At 43.3% G+C, this 19,717-nt stretch overlaps 1 pseudogene; it reads left to right on the top strand.

Annotated features, from left to right (window-relative positions):
- The first annotated feature begins 907 nt into the window (after positions 1-907).
- LOC146802316 (uncharacterized) lies at positions 908-18,749 on the top strand (annotated as a pseudogene).
- The last annotated feature ends 968 nt before the right edge of the window (positions 18,750-19,717 follow it).

Here is a 19,717-nt window from a genome sequence, read left to right on the forward strand (position 1 = left end):
CATGGAGATAGAAGAGGGAGTGTTAGTAGGAGAGGGAGGATTTGTCTTCACTCGCTTCCCTGGTGTAGAGATAGAGGACGAGGATATTTTTGGTGAGATTTTAGAGCTTTTGCGTGAAGTTTGAGGAGAGGATGATTTAGCAGCAGGGGAATCATTAGGTGCTTCTACTGTGCAGTCTTGTAATACACTGAAAGGGTTAATATCTTCAAACGGCACTGTAGTCGCATTGGGTGGCTGAGGAGCATTGCGAGTCTGCCGTGTCAACGCCATTGAAAACTTGAGAGGCGCGAAAAATTAGGAATAAAATGATGGTGGAAAGTTAATACGGGAAACGCTGAGTTGAAATTCTTGTGAGTGGCAAACAGAAATCAGCGCAACAATAAAAAGGGACCGACGACAGACAGCATATGAAGAGAGCGACCAAGCTCTAGCAGTATTTTAAAGAAAAAGATACTGCCTCAAGATATTATATATTATACGGCATGAAATGGCTGAATAAACCAGGAATCGTGAGATAAAAAAAAAAAAACAGAATGCCAAGTATTTGCCAATCGCTCTCTGAAAAGGCAAAAAGTTTAAGAAACTGCAAAAAATATTTTCCGCTCCGCTGCACGCTTTATAATGTTCACTTTATGAAGCAAAAACATTTATTGAGCCTCCAACATGACCTCGGACGAAAACATAAAATCCATGAGGTTGCAGACATCACAAGATGGCGGACGGTCTGTGAGGGGCAGACATCAGATGAAATTTTTCATTGTTGAAACACAAAAAAAAATCCTCTTGCCCCACTCTTTATAGTGATGGTTCCTGCCTTGGAAATAAAGATGAAAAAGCAGCGCCCCGAGGAAGAAAAAGCGCGAGGCACATGAGCTGTATAATACTTCAGAAATGAAAAAGCTGCAAAATGGCGGCCGTTTTTGATGTCCGCTCTGCTAGCGGTAAGAATGAAGAAAAGCAGCCTTTTCCGCTCACCTCGTCATCTCATCTTCTAAATATCGAAGGAGCAGTCATTCTGCCAATTTCTGAGCGCATTTCCAACGACGAGTGCTCGCGTGAGACGCCTGGAGGCTCCCGTTGCGTTTACGATCCGACGGAGCTCCTCACGACGGCGGCCATCTTCTTCGGCGCCTATCCACGCCCCCCAATAGTTTGTTTTTAAAGTTAGCTTTTGCCCAAGCAGTCTTTAAAAAAGCATTTTCTTTTCTTTTGCAGTTAGTTCTTACAGCTTTATTGACCACAATTTGTGTGTAGTCATCCCTAGCCCTACTCTGCCTTCTTCTGAAATGTTATCCCTACACCTCTACCACAGCCATGGGCCTAGAGAAATGTTCTTAATTCTTTATATTTAGCAATTTATCAGTTTTGTCAATTGCACTTTTTACTCAATAGGTTTTAAAGACACCTTTTTGTTTCTTACAGAAATCTCTATCAAAACCTTTTTTAAATTACAGACTCAATATGACATCAAGGTGGTTGATACAGCTCTGTACTCAAATCAAACAAATCTGATATTGGGATATTTAGCACGTGATTCATTTAGGAAGTCCACTCAGGTGAAGAATACCTCTGACAAAGCACACTTGCTCTTTTTGATCTCCTGTTTTGTCTGTTGATCATCTCCTTCTGTGTCACTTATACCACTTATACCGCTTGACTCTGTCTCCTCAGCAATCTTGGACTATCCTGTGCCTGCCATTTGGCTTCTGTACACCCATGATTGGCAATTTATATGGACATCCAATTATCTCTCTCAGGATCCCTTTCCTCAACATAGCCTCAATTATTAGTGTTATTCCTGCCACTGTCTCTGGGGTCAAGTGGTATGGTGGTGTTCTTGGAAATACAGCATTTGGTTTAACTGTAATATGGACTGGTTCTACACCTTTAAATAGTCCGATATCGTTTCCTGTAAAATCCTATACTTCATGATTCACAGTCTCTCTAAAATCAGAGAGAAATTCTTCTTCTCTTCTCATTGGGTACAATCCTACATCCTCTTGTTGGATTAATTTAAACTCCAAGTCATCAGCATGTATCTGAATGCAACTCCATTTGGGGTACAATAGATTGTGCAATTTAACTTACATAACAAATCTAATTCTAGCAGATTTACAGGACTTGAATCAGACACAACAAATGTGTTTTTCTTCAAATGAGCCTATTTTTACAGGAACTTCTTTTGAAACTGGATTTATAATCTGTTTATTTATAATACCTACAACTTGGATCTTCCTTCCCGGGAGGGGTAGGTCCAGGACTAGGACCTCCACTGTTCTAACAATGGAACGGGTAGCTCTGGTGTCAATTAGAAATGACACTTGGTGGCCATTTACCTCACCTTCTACAAATGTTCTACTCCGGTCTGCCTCTTAGACAATCTTCCTCCCACTCAGGAACTGTAATTGCAAATTGTCAGAGCCAAAGCTCTTATTGTCAAACATAGGGAACTGTTGAAATGGGTTCTCTGGTCTGGAATGGATTTTTATTAACTCTGGGTATTTGGTTCATGTTACATATGGGGTTACCCATATTTCATATAACTATTAGAGGTTGTGGGACCTGCATCATTGGAATTTCTATCTGGGTTGGCACTTGCATTTGCTGAATGGGTACATTATTTATCTGCAGCTGATTTCCTCCTTGCATCTGATTATTACCATTCATTCTATCTGCATTAAGTCTATACTCCCTCTTCCAATGCCTGATCTTGTTACAAAAAAGGCAAGGATTTGTTTTCTTTAACACTGCAACATCTACACCAGAATTTGGATCAATCGGAACCCCTCGGCCTCTACCCTGAGAACCAACCATACCTCCTTGAACACCTTGGAGTTCAGCTTGAAAACCAATACCCTGCATTGCTCCAACATTTGCTGCAAATGACTGATTATAAAAATGTTTCTGTGCCAATTTTGTCTGGGCTAACATATACTTTTCCTTAAGCTTCTTTTGCTTCATCTCTTGTTCATCACTACAATACTTTATGTTTTTCAGAATCTCATCCAGCGACTTTGTCTACCAGCAAAGCACACTCTGCTGTATATGCTGACTAATCTCTGGTCTCAATCCAATAACAAACTGTGAGATTAAGATTCCCATATCACTTGGCTCAAGATGCGATTGACCAGTGTGCTTCTGAAGTTATTTCAACAACCATTCATAATAATCATGCACTGACTCTTTCATCTCTTTCTGAATTCCATTTAGTCTCACATACTCCAAATCCATTGGAGAAACTCTGATTTTAAAGAAAGTGTTATGATAAATGTAGAAAATGAAGAAGGCCCATACATGTCAATGCCGGCATCAGCAGAAAATCGTGTGCAGGTGTACATATTAAAGGATATATACAGGCCTCAGCTATCTGCCATAGTGGAATAGAAGAGAAACACAAGATGGAGTCAGGTCCCAGAGGGAGGGGCGTAGATGTGAGCTCCAGTAGATTAGAGACATATTATTAGACATAGCAGAGATAGAAAGTTACAGGCCTGCTTTGTTAGAACATGTCTTTACAAAAATATGTAGATATGGTAGCACAGAGGCACAGAATAGGTGGGAGATTAAGCCTTGCAGTGCGGTTGTCATGAAGGAAGTAGAGCCTTTCTAGAGTTCAAAGAGACAAGTTAAGGACAACCGGTAGTGCAAGCTGCAGTGTAGACCCACAGTTAGCTAACACGTGTTCATTAATAGCATTCTTTAAACATGTGATTTGCTGTTTTTCTAGAAAGTAATACTTTTAATATAGTGATGTGCTTGAGCATTGTGTTATCAGTTATAAAAATGTGTGACATATTTACGCTTTGAAAAAACATATAAAAGAAATTGCCCGCTTATTGTAAGCTGAAGGTCAGACTCCAGTTCGGCAGAGCTGACTGCCCTTCAGCATATGCTTATCTTAAACTTTACACTATATTGCCAGCAGAAGTCGTGGCATCTTTTCTTTCATCCGTCAACATTTTGGCAGAGCCTGCAGTGGAGTTTATCTTGACTGCCCCAGGCGGCGTCGAGTGAAGAGCTGCCTGCCCTCGATTGAATAGAAACTGCGCGCAAAAAATCAGGTAAGCAGACACCAAGTATTTATTGTACTAAAGTCTGCCTATTCAAGAGATGGGCAGGTAAGGGATCTGGATTGTTGTCAAGAGGGAGGAGAGATCGAACTTCGTCCCTTAAATTTTTAAATTATATGATTTTTTGGGCAAGTATAGGATAAAGGAAATGCATGCAGGGTTTTTTTTTTGAAAGCGGTGATTTCTGGTACACACCAGAAGACTAGCTAGAGTGAATTTCTCTTTGAAATAGAAGGGGAGAGACGCTCCTTCAGGAGTGTTCTAGAAGCCAATAGTGTATTACCCAGGAGAATAGCTCCTATAAGAGACACTACTTCGGGGTATGATCTGGAAAGCAGAAGTGCATTACCCAGGAGAGGATAGCATCTGTTACCACGCATGCCAAAACAACGCCTGGCTTAACAACGGAGTAAATACCACTACTGTGTCATTACCACAAGTTCCATTACAACGCAAGTCATTACAACGACTTGCTTTAGGGAAGCACTGGACTTTGGAATAGTTTAAATTACTATTCCAAGTCCAGTCAGTGGATCAGTAGGAAAGGTGTTTGACTTAAAATCCAACACCAGTCCAACTCCGCATTCCCCAAAGCAAGTCGTTGCAATGACTTGCGTTGTAATGGAACTCGTGGTAACGTCGCATTCGTGGTACTGACTGTGTTGTAAAGGCACTACGTTGTAATGATGTTTCCCCCCAGGAGCCAGCCCCTGGAAGAGACGCTCATTCAGAGTGCTCTAGTAGGCATTACCCAGAAGAAAACTTTTGGAAGGGACATTCCTGTGGGGAGTGCCCGCAGGTATCCCAGTTACATCCAGAGGGCTACTGACAGAATTGGGTAACAAGTGTGTGAGTTCTGATGTGCTAGGAGACGCTGAATAAGTCAGATGCCCAGCTCCCGAATTCCCAGATTTAAGCTATCTGGAAGACACCTTTAAGGAAGAGCAATCGAGGCTGAGGCATTAGTTGGAGAGGGTGACGGATGGGTAACGGGACAGCGAGAAGCTGGCGTCAGTCGACTTTGCAGTGAGCATGAACAGAACCTTGGTTGCGAATCCAAACAGCGCGTTAGTTGCAAGCGAAAATCCCTTCACGAATAAGGAAGACGATATAAAGAACATAGTGCTGCATGATCATAAGGAGAAAATTGTAGAGAAGCTTTAGGGTTCCCCCACTGGTCGTCATACAGTTTGGTATAAGCGAGGAAGAAAGGCAGCAAGATCTCTGTGATATATTTGGCATTTCGATACAAGCCCTAAGGTGCCCTGGGAGGTTGGAAACATTATCTCAGATAAAAGCACAGGGAACCAAGATAAAACATCCTACAGCAAGCCCAAAAACAGTTCTGCTAATGCAGGTAACACACAGTTACTGTTTGCTCCTGAGGCCTGAGCCGGGAGAAACGCTGGGTGCACGCTCATCGCGGTACCCGCTTTTATTAATTTTAAAAATACTGTTGCTGCTAATTTCAAGGGACAATACTGATTTTATTGTGTTCTTACCTGTTTTTACTCGCCACGCTGATTTGCACAGATTCCTCGTGTTACGAGGATCGGTGGGGGCCGCCATCTTGGGTGGAAAGGGGGGTTAGTGGTGCAGTCTTTCATGGCTTTTACTTATTTAAACACGCATGGCGCGTGCGCGTGTTGCTGTTTGCTCCTGAGGCCTGAGCCGGGAGAAACGCTGGGTGCACGCTCATCGAGGTACCCGCTTTTATTAATTTAAAAAATACTGTTGCTGCTAATTTCAAGGGACAATACTGATTTTATTGTGTTCTTACCTGTTTTTACTCGCCACGCTGATTTGCACAGATTCCTCGTGTTACGAGGATCGGTGGGGGCCGCCATCTTGGGTGGAAAGGGGGGTTAGTGGTGCAGTCTTTCATGGCTTGTACTTATTTAAACACGCATGGCGCGTGCGCGTGTTGCTGTTTGCTCCTGAGGCCTGAGCCGGGAGAAACGCTGGGTGCACGCTCATCGCGGTACCCGCTTTTATTAATTTAAAAAATACTGTTGCTGCTAATTTCAAGGGACAATACTGATTTTATTGTATTCTTACCTGTTTTTACTCGCCACGCTGATTTGCACAGATTCCTCGTGTTACGAGGATCGGTGGGGGCCGCCATCTTGGGTGGAAAGGGGGGTTAGTGGTGCAGTCTTTCATGGCTTGTACTTATTTAAACACGCATGGCGCGTGCGCGTGTTGCTGTTTGCTCCTGAGGCCTGAGCCGGGAGAAACGCTGGGTGCACGCTCATCGAGGTACCCGCTTTTATTAATTTAAAAAATACTGTTGCTGCTAATTTCAAGGGACAATACTGATTTTATTGTGTTCTTACCTGTTTTTACTCGCCACGCTGATTTGCACAGATTCCTCGTGTTACGAGGATCGGTGGGGGCCGCCATCTTGGGTGGAAAGGGGGGTTAGTGGTGCAGTCTTTCATGGCTTGTACTTATTTAAACACGCATGGCGCGTGCGCGTGTTGCTGTTTGCTCCTGAGGCCTGAGCCGGGAGAAACGCTGGGTGCACGCTCATCGCGGTACCCGGCTTTTATTAATTTAAAAAATACTGTTGCTGCTAATTTCAAGGGACAATACTGATTTTATTGTGTTCTTACCTGTTTTTACTCGCCACTCTGATTTGCACAGATTCCTCGTGTTACGAGGATCGGTGGGGGCCGCCATCTTTGGTGGAAAGGTGGGTTAGTGGTGCAGTCTTTCAGGGCTTGTACGTATTTAAACACGCACGGCGTGTGCGCGCAGCGGACACGCGCAGCTGGCGCGCCGCTGGCGCGCCTAAGGCAAGCCCGTCTGCGCCTGTCCGCGCTCGTACTGCGCCTTGCGCCAAAAACCCTGGCCAATTTCCTTTTGATGATTCTAGGTCATACAGTTATTCTAGTAGGCAATTATGAGTCCTTAATAAATTTCCCAGGCTGCCTACCTGTGCTTGTATTTCACCTGCTTCAGTTTCGGAGCCTACACTTCAGCTATGCCCAGCCTGTCTCACACCTTTGCCAGTACTTGGCTTCGGCAAAACACTTAGAGAAGTCCGCAATTTTAATTTTAAATCATCTAAGGGCAGGTTTACGGAGGTGTTTCAATGCCTTTTAATTAATGCGCGCTCACTTGTTAAACATAGTGTTGAGTGTGCAACACTATTGGAGGATAAAAACATCAAATTGGCTTTCATTACCGAGACTTGGTTGGATGAAGCTTCTGGGCCAGATCTCGTGAAAGCCATACCCCCTGGCTTTTCCAGCTACACTGCTAATAGACCCTATAAGAAAGGTGGAGGGTTGGCTGTGATTTATGATAGCTCTACGAAAGCCACCTTCGTCACTAAAACTTATTCTAGTTTTGAAGCTCTCTCCTTCGCTCTCACCTTCTCTCATGGATACATTTTTAGGGGTTTCTTAATTTATAGGCCGCCAGGTCCTAGAAGTTCGTTTTTAGCAGAAGTGAGATCTGTCCTCGAGGAGGGTCTGCCATGGGACTCATTTACCATCCTGGGCGATCTCAACTTCCATCTAGAGATAGAAGGGGATAGAGATACTGGAAAACTGCTTGATCTGATGGGTAGTCTTGAACTTAAACAACTGGTTCAGGCCCCCACCCATCAGGCTGGCACACCCTGGACGGAATTTTCTCTAATTCTTCACAGCTCTTGGTTTCTGACATCCTGCCTCTCGCTTGGTCAGATCATTATGCTATTAGGTTCAATGTTGCTGGACTGGAAGATCAGGGTAAAACCCTGGGGGTGCTGAAGCCCAAGGAAATCAGATCCTGGAACAGGGTGGAAGGTAATGACCTGAGAGATCTTCTTTCTTCCTCACAAAGACCCCTCCCTGCAGAGGTTGATGAAGCTGCCTCTGCATATACAGCCTGGATTGATGAGGCTTGCCTCACTCTTGCTCCTAAAAAAATGATAGTCCCCAAGAGGCTACATCCCTCAGCACCATGGTATTCACTAGAATTGAAAACTCAGAAGCTTAAATGCAAACAATCGGAACGGGCATGGAGGAAGAGCTACTCCCCTTTAGCTAAGGATACTTATAAACAAAGTATTCTGTGCTACAAACACTTGCTGACGGAAACCAAGAGAGAGTTTTTTGCAAGCCAGATCAAACTTGCGATTAATTCAACAAAGGAACTCTATAAAACGATAACCAGGCTAGCGCACCCTTTACCGACTCCCCTTACACCTACCAGGGATTTTTTAGAAGAAATTGCTACTTTTTTTCAGTCTAAAGTGGCAGCAATCTTCAACACTTTCAAAAATCCGGTTAGTGTTAATCTAGGCCTTACCGACTGTTCTGATTTAAAACCCTCTCTGGATATCTTTCCGCCCATAACATATCAAGAGACGCTCAACTTTCTGCTAATGGCAAAATCTGGATCACCTATTGATCCATGCCCAGTGGCAGTTGCAAAGTTGGCACCCGAACCCATAGCTTAAACTTTGACGGCGCTTTACAATGCTATGTTTTCTCTGGGACAGTTCCCAAAATGTTGGAAGGTAGCTTCGGTACTTCCTCTACTGAAAAAACCTAATCTGGACATGAACGACCCTAATAATTTTCGTCCTATCTCGCGCCTTCCCCTACCGGCTAAATTGGTAGAAAGATATTTGAACACTAAGTTAAGTATCTTCTTGCATGATACCAATGCCCTGGATCCCACCCAGTTTGGCTTTAGAGAAGGACACCGTACCGAGGCCGCTCTTCTTAAATCTACAGATGAGATTAGGAGAGGGCTGGACCAAGGTGGTAAGGCAGTGTTGATCCTGCTGGACCTCTCCGCAGCCTTCGACACGGTCCATCATGGTGTTCTAATGGACAGTGGTATACGGAATAAAGCCTGGTCTCTTCTAAAGTCCTTCCTCTCTGAAAGACGACAGTCAGTGGCTCTGGGTGACTTCGTCTCAAACCCTTTCTCTCTTCCCTGTGGAGTCCCACAAGGCTCTTCCCTCAGCCCTACGCTTTTTAACGTGTATGTTGCCCCTCTGGCCCCGCTGATTGAATCGCTTGGCTTCTGTCTTACATCTTATGCCGATGATACTCAGATTGTAATATCTATGTTACCAGGTCAGGAGAGGGTGTCAGGGGAGAGACTACATGATTGCATGGGGGCAGTAGGAGACTGGATGTCTCAAAACTGCCTTAAACTAAATGCAAGTAAAACTGAGGTGATGTTAATCGGCAACAATGCCAATATGTGGACTCCTAGATGGTGGCCTGAGGCCATGGGTTCTCTCCCAGTCCCCTCCCAGAAAGTAAAAAATCTGGGGGTAGTGTTGGATGATTGCCTCTCCATGAAAGCTCAGGTAAACGCGGTTGTTTCTACCACCTCGTTCGTTCTCAAGAACTTGAGGAAAGTGCTCCCGCTCCTGCCTGTGGAGTATAAACTTACAGTGGTTACAGCGCTGATTATGTCTCGCCTGGACTACTGCAATGGTCTTTATTTGAACATGCAGGAGGGCAATCTTTGTAAACTCCAGATGCTTCAAAACTCAGCAGCCAGGTTGCTTACGGGCACTTCGAGATCTACCCCAATCTCTGGCGCAATAAGAAAATTTCACTGGCTGCCGGTAAAAAAGAGAATGTTTTGTTTTTCGCGCCTTGCAGAATACAGGCTCTCTTTACATGAGACAACAATTTTGTTGGTATGTGCCGGCTAGAACTCTGCGCTCCCTCGGAGCTAAACTCATCATTCTACCAAGTATTCGGAAAGCTAAATGGGGTGGGAGAAGCTTTGTGGCAGGTGCAGCCAGGGCCTGGAATGAATTGCCTTTTGCCTTGAGGAACTCTAACGATCTTCTTTCCTTTAGGAAAGCGCTCAAAACTTGGTTGTTTTGATTCTTCTGTTTTGCTAAGTGTTGGGAGCTTTACAGCAAGCTCCGGGACACCTAGGGTAGCTGTGCGCTATATAAGTTTGCCTAACATAACATAACATAACATAACAGTTAAAACATGAGCTGAGGATTTTCTCCTGTTTTAGTGGCAGTCTGATTCACTTAAATGTTTTTGATTCCACAAATTAGGAATTTTATGGATTTGGTGCACTTTTGGGCACAGGATTTGTTTGCTTTTGAGTTGGCAGCAACTCTTAAGCACACCTTTCTTTTGAAGTTAAGTGTACAGAAGCTATTTATCACGCTCGTTTATTCTTTAGTACAAGGCATGTGGTTGAGCAGTAAGCACTTGAATGGTTGACAGAATTAGATATAAAGTAGATTATACGATTTATTGTTGACATTTAAACTGGCTACTGTCGATATTGATGGGATATTTTTTACTACAGTTACTCCTGAGGAAGGGCAGTTTTGCCCAAAATGCATTGGGTTTTTATTTCCCACTCTATGCTATGAAGAATAGTGAATTTGTGTGTTGAGAGGAAAGCCTGACCGTCACCTGTGGAAACTGTTGTTGAATTAAAAATTGCAGGATGTATTAAAGATGATTAGAAACATCTAAACAAATTGAACTTCTTTGACTGACAATTTATTTGCTGTGCATGCTGGCGCTTGAGGAGCCTGACGAGATTCGAGCATTGTGTCATTTTATCCCACTCTCCCAGCTGCAGGGTACCAAGATCCCATTAGAGTCCCACCAAAAGGGAAGAGACAAAGGTCGCAGGTAAGTGAGGCACCCTCTGACCCCACTCCTGTAACTTCTAAGACCGGTCTGGAACCGGATGGAAGAGACAGACTCATAAATGAGTTGCAGCACACTGTTAGATAGGCAGAGTGCTCTAGGAGTCCTGCTCCCCTTCTAGGGCAATGGACTGTGGGACATGTCGTTCTTAGGCTAGGAGACACATCTGTGGAGTCTTTGAGCGAAGCAACTGAGGAATTGATAAGAGACGAAGAAGGATAGGAGAGGGACTTAGAGACACCCCAATAACATGAACCCCCAAATGAATTGCAAAAATTATAGCGGGCAGATAGGGAGTGGGAAGACAGACCTGACAGGGATGCAAATGAACGGGACACTAACCGGAGACCATATAATTTCCGCCCGCGTCTTCTGGGGCGGTCATTTAGGCAGTAAGAGACTCTTCAGAAACATTGAGGAAATCAATTTTGAAAAAGAGTTGGTCAGATTTAACGCCTATACTGGTAATAGGATATAAGGAGGACAGTTATTATTGTCAGCCCTTTTCAGTTCAATTGGCAAAATGAACTAAAAACAGGGGAGGAAGCAATGGCCCGCAAGAGGAATCTTTCAACCCATCAACTTCACAACTACCGAAGATTGTATACGGTAGGGACGGGGCAGATACCAAAAGAATTATTGTTCAGACCTAAGAGGCCTGTGGATCCTATAGAAGAACCTGACATGATTTTAGACGTCATAGCCTTTGAAATAAAGCCACGTTATGAATTACTGATTGCCTTTGACAGGAAACAAGTAACGTAGGCATCAGTTGTATCTACAAATCCAGGTGTCAAATTGAGAGACATATCAGATAAAGAAATGTTTGAAAACAGCACATCAATTGAGACAGTGGCAGCTCTATGCGCTGCCATATGTATAGCTGTGAGCTATACTGGGTTATCCTTGCCACGCTGCGGCCTGCACTCTGAGCGCGCTACTGGCGTTCGACCACCCGGAGGCCTCTACATTCTGGGGACATGGTGACGTCCGCTGGGTCACTGACTTGGGGCTTGGGTGGCAGCCGGCATAGCTGTGGAGTGGGCTAGATCACAGCGCCATCCTCTACCGTTGATAGCACGCACCTGAGACACCTCTACAACTAAAAAAAGCACATACGTAACATTCCGCGCCTACTCCCTTTACAACGCACACACCCCCCCTTCTGCGTGCATGTCATCCTGAATAATGCCGCCGGACCTCCGGGTTGTCGGCTAAATGGCCGTGTTCTTATCTCTGGTGATGTACACTTGATTTAACTGCTTTACCACCTGGACGGTGAATGTGCGTTGTAAGATGACATAAATGTGCACAATAAAGGTTTTCAAAAAAAAAAAAAAAAAAAAATCAATTGAGACAGTGGTATTTCAAATGGTCCCATTAGAATACAGTTACAATACAGGACTGTGCTGAAACATGCATGAGATAGTACAATAAAAGAAAAAGATTTGGCAAAGGTGCCCGAGAGTTTGTGGACAAAGGGACCACATGATGTGGGACTGATTGAAGGAGCTGAGCCAGTGAAAATAACATTAAAGCCAGGAGCGATATTGCCTGGGGTATGTCAGTATCCCTTATCCAAGGACACAGAAGAAGGCATCCTTCCCACAATACAGGCATTGCTTAAGCAAGGAATGATCTATGAAAGAGCAACACCCTGTAGTACACCGATTTACCCGATAAAAAAGGCTAAGGGGGGACCTTGGAGAATGATTCAAGATTTCTGCTCCTTGAATGACATAGCAATACCAGAATATCTGGTGGTACCAGACCCATCAGTCATACTAACAAGCATTTCTATGGATGCTGCTTAATTTTTAAGAAATAAACTCAAAGCATGCGTTTTTCAGCATTCCACTGCACGCAGATAGTCCATATTTAACAGGGTTCACATACAGGCAAACTCAATATTGCTATAGAAGGCTCCCACAAGGCTATTGTGAATCTCCAAGTATTTTTAACAGGAAAGTGAAAAAGGATTTAGCAAACATAAAATGCAAAAGCACCCTCTTAGAGTATGTGAATAACATTTTGGTGTGCAGTCCCACAGAAGACATATGCCAGAAAAACTCTATTGGTTTCCTTTGCATGCTTGCAGAAAAAGGATACAAAGTAGACAAAGATAAATTGCAGTATGTACGGAAAAAGTTTATTATTTGGGGCAGATAATATCCAGAGATGTGAGGAGTGTGACACCGGACAGAGCAGAAAGCATTAGAAATATACCCAAGCCCACCACGACAAAAAAAAAGCAGCAATTCTTAGGACTCTGTATTTACGTAAGGTAGTGGGAATTTGATTATGCCACCCTGACTGCACTACCTTTGACTACTTTAAAAGAGTCCCATACCAAAGGGAATAAAACAACCTGGACTGACGAAAGAGAGACAGCATTTCGGGAGCTAAAGAATGCAATTACAAATGCTCCAGTGTTAGGTACACCGCCTGACTACAAAAAACATTCTATCTCTTTTGTCATTGTAATAGAATGACAAAGACAGCTATATTGACTCGAAAGACATCTATGGGACATAAGGCAACCGCCTACTACAGTGGCCTACTAGATCCTGTCACGAAAGGATACTATCCATGTGAGCAAGCACTCACTACATCAGCTTTTGCAGTTCAGAAAAGCAATACAATAGCGATCATCTTTAACACTTTATGTAGAGCACGCAGTATTTGCTATTTCACAGAGAAGCAAAAGTACTCTTACAACACAGAGGGCATCTAGATACGAAGTAATACCTTTAGTACCATCTTTAGAAGTGGTTTGCTGTCACATAGTTAATCCAGCAACATTCTTTGCACACCCAGTTACTGACGATGAACAAGAGCGAGACTGTGTTGATTACATACCAGAAGAAGAAAGTAAAGTACAGGAGGACCCTATCCCAGAGAGCATGTTACTCTTTGTTGATGGATCCTCTTACATATATCGTGATACTGTGATTAGACATTCAGGAGCAGCAGTTGTAAGGACTGAACAACAGAGATCATCTGACACATAACAAATTATTAGCCAGATACCACTACCTTCCCATTTTTTAGCACAAACGGCTGAATTAGTGGCCATCATTGATGCACTACAGCGAGCTGAGGGATTAGAGGTCACCATTTACTCAGATTCAGCATATGTCACCACCACTGTACATTCTAGCATTTATAGATGGATTTATTAAATCTGACGGATCTCCTGTGACGCATAAATATTTACTGGCACAATTAATAGAAGCTTTAACACTTCCATCCAAAGTAGCAGTGATAAAATGCTCAGTGAACACTTATCAGCAAGATCTTATCTCTAGGGGTAATGCTCTAGCAGATTGGGCTGCAAAAGAAGCAGCTAAAGCATCCCCAATTTATACTGAATGCGATGAACACACATTAAGTATGATGACAAGCAGACAACAGGATGTTACAGAATTACCACCTCCTTACACAGAGACAACTAAGTTACATTTGGATGAATTATAAGAACAAGAATACCTTCACGAAAGAGAGTTGTGGGAACAGCGAGGATGCATTCAGTCACCAACAGATTTCATTTACAGGCAAGAACGTACAGGCAAGCCAGTAATGCCAGAAGCTTTGCTGTACACAGCTCTAGAGCAACTACATCTCCCTGCACACACTGCAAAAGAGTATCTTCTTGCAATATTACAGGCAGATTGGTTCATTCCACAACTATCTGAAATGATCCCCTAAGCACATTGCAGAATGTGCTAAATGTCGACAGTATAGTTCCAAGCCATCCATAAAAGTAATTACCTGTACATAATGATGCTAAAGCAGCAGCTAACTTCCTGATAAGAGAGGTGTTACCGAGATGGGGCGTGGCAGAAGCTATTCGCTCAGATAATGCACCTCATTTCACTAATGCAATTTTTCAACACATTTGTATCACCTTAGGAATAAAACATAAACTGACATCTGTCTATCACCCTCAAAGTAATGGAATAGTTGAGCGCGTCTCCTTAAGAATAAAATAGGAAAACTATGAGCTACTCTGAAAAGGAAATGGCTGTACTGCTTACCACTGGCTTTGTACACCCATAGAAATCAGCCAAGAAATGATCGCCATCTAATGCCACATCAAATAGCAACAGGACGTCCCGTCTCCACCGCTCTGATGATAGGGAAGCAAAAGACAGATGCCCATAAACCAGCTAGAGTTTTAGGGGAAAAAATAAATTGCTATTTGAACGAGTTAATGAAATCGTCAAGTTCTTCTCTAAACAGGTATCACAAATGAAGAAGACTGCCTCAGCCCAGCAGACCAGTCCGATACCCATTGGTCAGAAGGTTTATATAAGGAACTTTGTCTGCCAATCAGAGGCGGCTCCTCCGTGAGAGCGGAGGAGTGTCGCCCTGCTAAACAAAATGCCCCAGAGCAGCTGAAAAATAAAATGGTAATAAAGTTTATTTATTGGCATTTTATTTTTCAGCAACCCGTGCTGAGCTGAGTGTCAGAATGGGGCGGGGCGATTGCTGCTGAGTGGCAGCAGTGAGCTGTATACTTATGTTTAAAGTGTGCATGTCCGCTCAGACATGCGCTTTTTAAACTTCTCTAACTTAGCTGGCTTAGAGAGCTGGGTTAAAGCAAGCACAGGCCTCCAGTGCACTTAAGAGCGCTGAGAGAGGCTGCTCCCTCCAATCCTGATACTTCTCTTGGGGAAACAGCCATTATAATGCGGTCATAACACCGAATGACCATTACTACGCATTCTTAACAACGAACATGCCTTTACCACGCATGTCCGTTACCACGAACATTTACCGCGAATATGCCTTTACCACATATGCGAAATCAGACATACGTGGTAAAGGCATGTATGTTGTAAATTTGTAAAGGATGCATGGTAATGGTCATGGACTGTGTTTACGGACTCAGGATGGGGGGGCTAGGGGAAGAGTTTAGGAACTTAGGGCTGGATGGGGGCAACAGCTTGGGGAGCAAGGGGAGCTGGGGAAGGATTTAGGAACTCCGGCGTGGGGGCGGCTAGGAGAAGAGTTTAGGAACTTAGGGCCGGACGGGGGGCAATGGTGGGGGGCGGTCTTAGGTCCCAGCGTTAAGAAAAGAAAGGAATTAGGATTCAGGACCGGGCAGGAAGCTACGACAGGGGGACAGTGTACGGGAAATCACATGTACACTCTTGCTGTTGTAATATGTTTAAGAAACAGAAATATCTAAATTACATATTTTTAAAAGGCTATTTTTTTATAGGCACAGTGTTTAACTCACTTCAGTGCCCCTCAGGACCCTTCAGGCTGTCTCTTCATCCGTCAGACTTAGGGTTCAGGGCTGGGCAGGGTTCCTGATCTGGCCTCTTTGTCCCATCACTAAAAGGAAGTCCGTTCACAGTGTTGATTGACTGTAATCGGATCATGTAGGGAGTAATAATATAAATCTAGAATGCTTATGTCAGAGCCACTAACTGCACACATGCCATTACTGAGCTGATGCCTTTACCACGCCTATAATATAATACAATATTACCACGATAATATCAAGGTAAAGGTATGCTTGGTAAATACATATTACCAAGTATGCCTTTACCGCAATATTAACGTGGTAAAGGCATACACGATGAAACATTTTTCGGACGAAATGCATGCGTGGTAATGACGCATGCGCTGTACAGTCGGCGTTGTAAAGGCATGCATGGTAATTGCATGCGTGGAACTGTCATAAAATCCTTCTCCCATGTTGTTTAACAGCATGAGAGCAGCACCAGGATTAGGTAGTGCAGTTTCCTGGGTCCGGAGCTTTGAGAAGAGAAGACACCAGAGGGAGGAGGACTTTGTGCGGCAAGTCTGAAAGGTAAGTGCCATTTGTTAAAATTATTTTTAATACCACTTGTATTTTGCCCTCCTCACCACTCTAAATACAGGCCAGCTGCCACTGCTGCAAATGGAACAATCTGGAGTACAGCAGTTCCTTCTCAGTGACGATTAGCACCCCAACTGCTGTAAAGGAGGATGGCAGGAAACCATGGATCCATCTGAGAAATGTGCCACTGGACCCCGCCTTGCCTCAGACACTACAATAGACAGAAGGAGAACAAGAGGGGGAAAGCAGACACAAGAGTTGCAATGTCTCATTTTAAAGTGCACGTGGAGTATTTTGTCGACTCTACTAGTGGGCAGTTATGCATTGCTATTTTGTTTTTCTTTGTATGCCTTCTTATGCTAGCAGCCACAGTAAAATGGTATTTTACGTCATGTATGGGATTATACAATATAATTACGCGATTACAGAGAGCAATACCTGAGCAAGAAAATGTACCCCATGGTATTCATGCTAGCTTATTAGATAACATGTGGTATCAGCACATGTTAGAGATAGGTACGCAAGCTTCTAATTCCTCCTGTGTCGTTGGCTGTTTGATCCCATATGCCACTGACTCAGATAGATTACACTCATCTAAGGAGGTACTCCAAATATTACTATGTGTCTGTTACTTCTTTTTCTTTGTAGAATAAGAGTACAGATGTAACCACTACAGATTAGACAGGGAGCACTCTTAGTAAACACCACACACTATGAGAAAGAGTTAGATTTAATGAATGTCCTAAGAGATCGCAAGGAGCTAGTAGTGAAGTTAGATGCAATGGATAAGATGGGATAACAAGGTGCAAGAATAAGAATTGGAGAGCCCAGATATTACAGCAGGGATTTTTAGAGTTATTCCGACCTATTCTTCTTTGCAATAATTACTCCACTACACCCTGGCCCCATCAGTAAAGGCCATAGTTTAGGGTAAATGGATCAGTATATGGTCATTGGCATTAGGGCGCTACATTTGGGTGCCTGGCCTTTTCTCCTTGGAAGGTAAATCAGACTGATAATAGCTTAAGACAGAAGTGTCAGGTAGTGTGGATGAGGATATATCTAGGTTAACTTCAGTAGAAACTCCTACAACTCTTCGAGCAGGTAGAAAACCCATTCTTTTCTCTTTGTGTTTCAGGGGAAATGGATCAGTCCCGGTAGGGAGGAACATTAACTGCAATGACATATTCAACAAATCTGACATGCTATGGGGCACTGCCAGCCTGATGGATTATTACTGGAGATGTGGTGAGTGGCCATATACATGACTTCCAATAGGATGGCAAGGACTTTGCTCTTTGGTGACTGTGCACACTGCCTCTCTGGTGATTTCAGGAGTCGATATCTCAGGGTTGCATGACAATCTCATAAGTCGTCTAAAGACCTTGCTACACCATCATCGGAAGAAGAGAACTACAGAGTATTATGGTACTACAGCCTGGGAAGATGTTCTACAAGAGTACCAGCTTTTTAATGATCCCCCACTTTTCTTTGGAAGCATTTTACCGGTCATCCAAGCAAAAGCAACTTCACGCTGATTGCAAATTACACGTTGGGAACTGATTAAACTATAAATGCCATCAAGGAAGAATTGCGTGCAATGGCAGTGATGATTATGCAGTATAGATATGTGTTGGACTTAATAACGGCTACGGAAGAAGGGGTATGTGCCAAAATTCATACGGCCTGCTGTACATATATTCCGGCCAAAGACACTGACAACGGGACACTGACCGAAGCCATACAAGCTCTGCACACTTTGCAAAAGAAAATGGTGGACGAGGGTGGTGTCCTCAACGAGTGGCTTGAAGGTTGGTTCACTTAGGTACCATCCTCGATGTCAGGTCTATTTAAGGCCTTGTTGCCTATGTTTGTGATATTGCTTTTATGTTCTGTGTCCTTCAGATAGTGCTAGGATGTTGTAAAAGGGCTAGTCAGAAGTTAGGGGGAATGTTCACCAGTAGGTTGGTCAATAAGATAGAAGATGTTGAGGAGAATGTATACACATTGATAACTCCAAGTGAAAGGGAAAGTGACAAAGTACTAGAAAAATCAACTTAAGGGGGGAATGTTATAATAAATGTAGAAAATGAAGAAGGCCCATACATGTCAGTGCGGGCATCAACAATAAGACGTGTGCAGATGTACGTATTACAGGAGAAATACAGGCCTAAGCTATCTGCCATAATGGAATAGAAGAGCAACACAAAATGGAGTCCAGTCCCGGGGGGAGGGACGTAAATGTGAGCTTCAGTAGAATAGAGGAACATAATTAGACATAGCAGGGATAGAAAGTTACAGGCCTTCTCTGTTAGAACACGCCTTTATGAAAATATGTAGATAAGGTAGCGCAGAAGCACAGAATAGGTGGGAGATTAGGCCTTGCAGATCGGTAGTCATGTAGGAAGTAGAGCATTGCTAGAGTTCAAAGAGACACGTCAAGGACAACAGGTAGTACAAGCGATAGTGTACACACATAGCTAGCTAACACATGCACATTAATCGCATTGTGTAGATATGTGATTTGCTGTTTTTATCGAAAGTAATACTTTTAATATAGTGATGTGCTTGATCAGATGAGTTATTAGTTATGCAAAATATATAACATATTTACGTTTTGAAGAAAAATATAAAAGACACTGGCCGCTTATTGTAAGCTGAAGCTCAGATTCCAGTTCTGCAGAGCTGACTGACCTTCCGCGTACGCTTATATTGAACTTTATACTATTTTGTCAGCAGAAGTCCTGATGTCTTTTCTTTTATCTGGCAACTAAAGTAAACACCTCACTGTATTTATCCATCACAACAAGAGATGATGCATTACTGTGGGTATCTCTCAGTGGCTCTGAGTTTGGCCAATGTACTGCAATTTTTCAATCAGCCTGCAAATCATTTGGAACAACAATATCAAAGAATGCATTCAAATCAGTCCAAGCCCTTTTCAAAATGTAAACAGATCTTTCAACTTGAGTGTATAGGATTCTCTCTCAATTTTGGGAAATGTTTTGTAAATGCTGCAAGATCTCCACTACTCCAGGGCACAAGAACATACCCATCACCTGGTATCACTCTCAATGGATAAACCAAAGCTTCTCCTTCATCTGGGGAACCCGAAGGTGGCTTTCCTTTACTTCAGCCGCTTCTGATCGTTTATTTTTCATTTC

Source organism: Triturus cristatus, chromosome 8 (assembly GCF_964204655.1).
Source record: "Triturus cristatus chromosome 8, aTriCri1.1, whole genome shotgun sequence".
Classification (NCBI taxonomy): domain Eukaryota; kingdom Metazoa; phylum Chordata; class Amphibia; order Caudata; family Salamandridae; genus Triturus; species Triturus cristatus.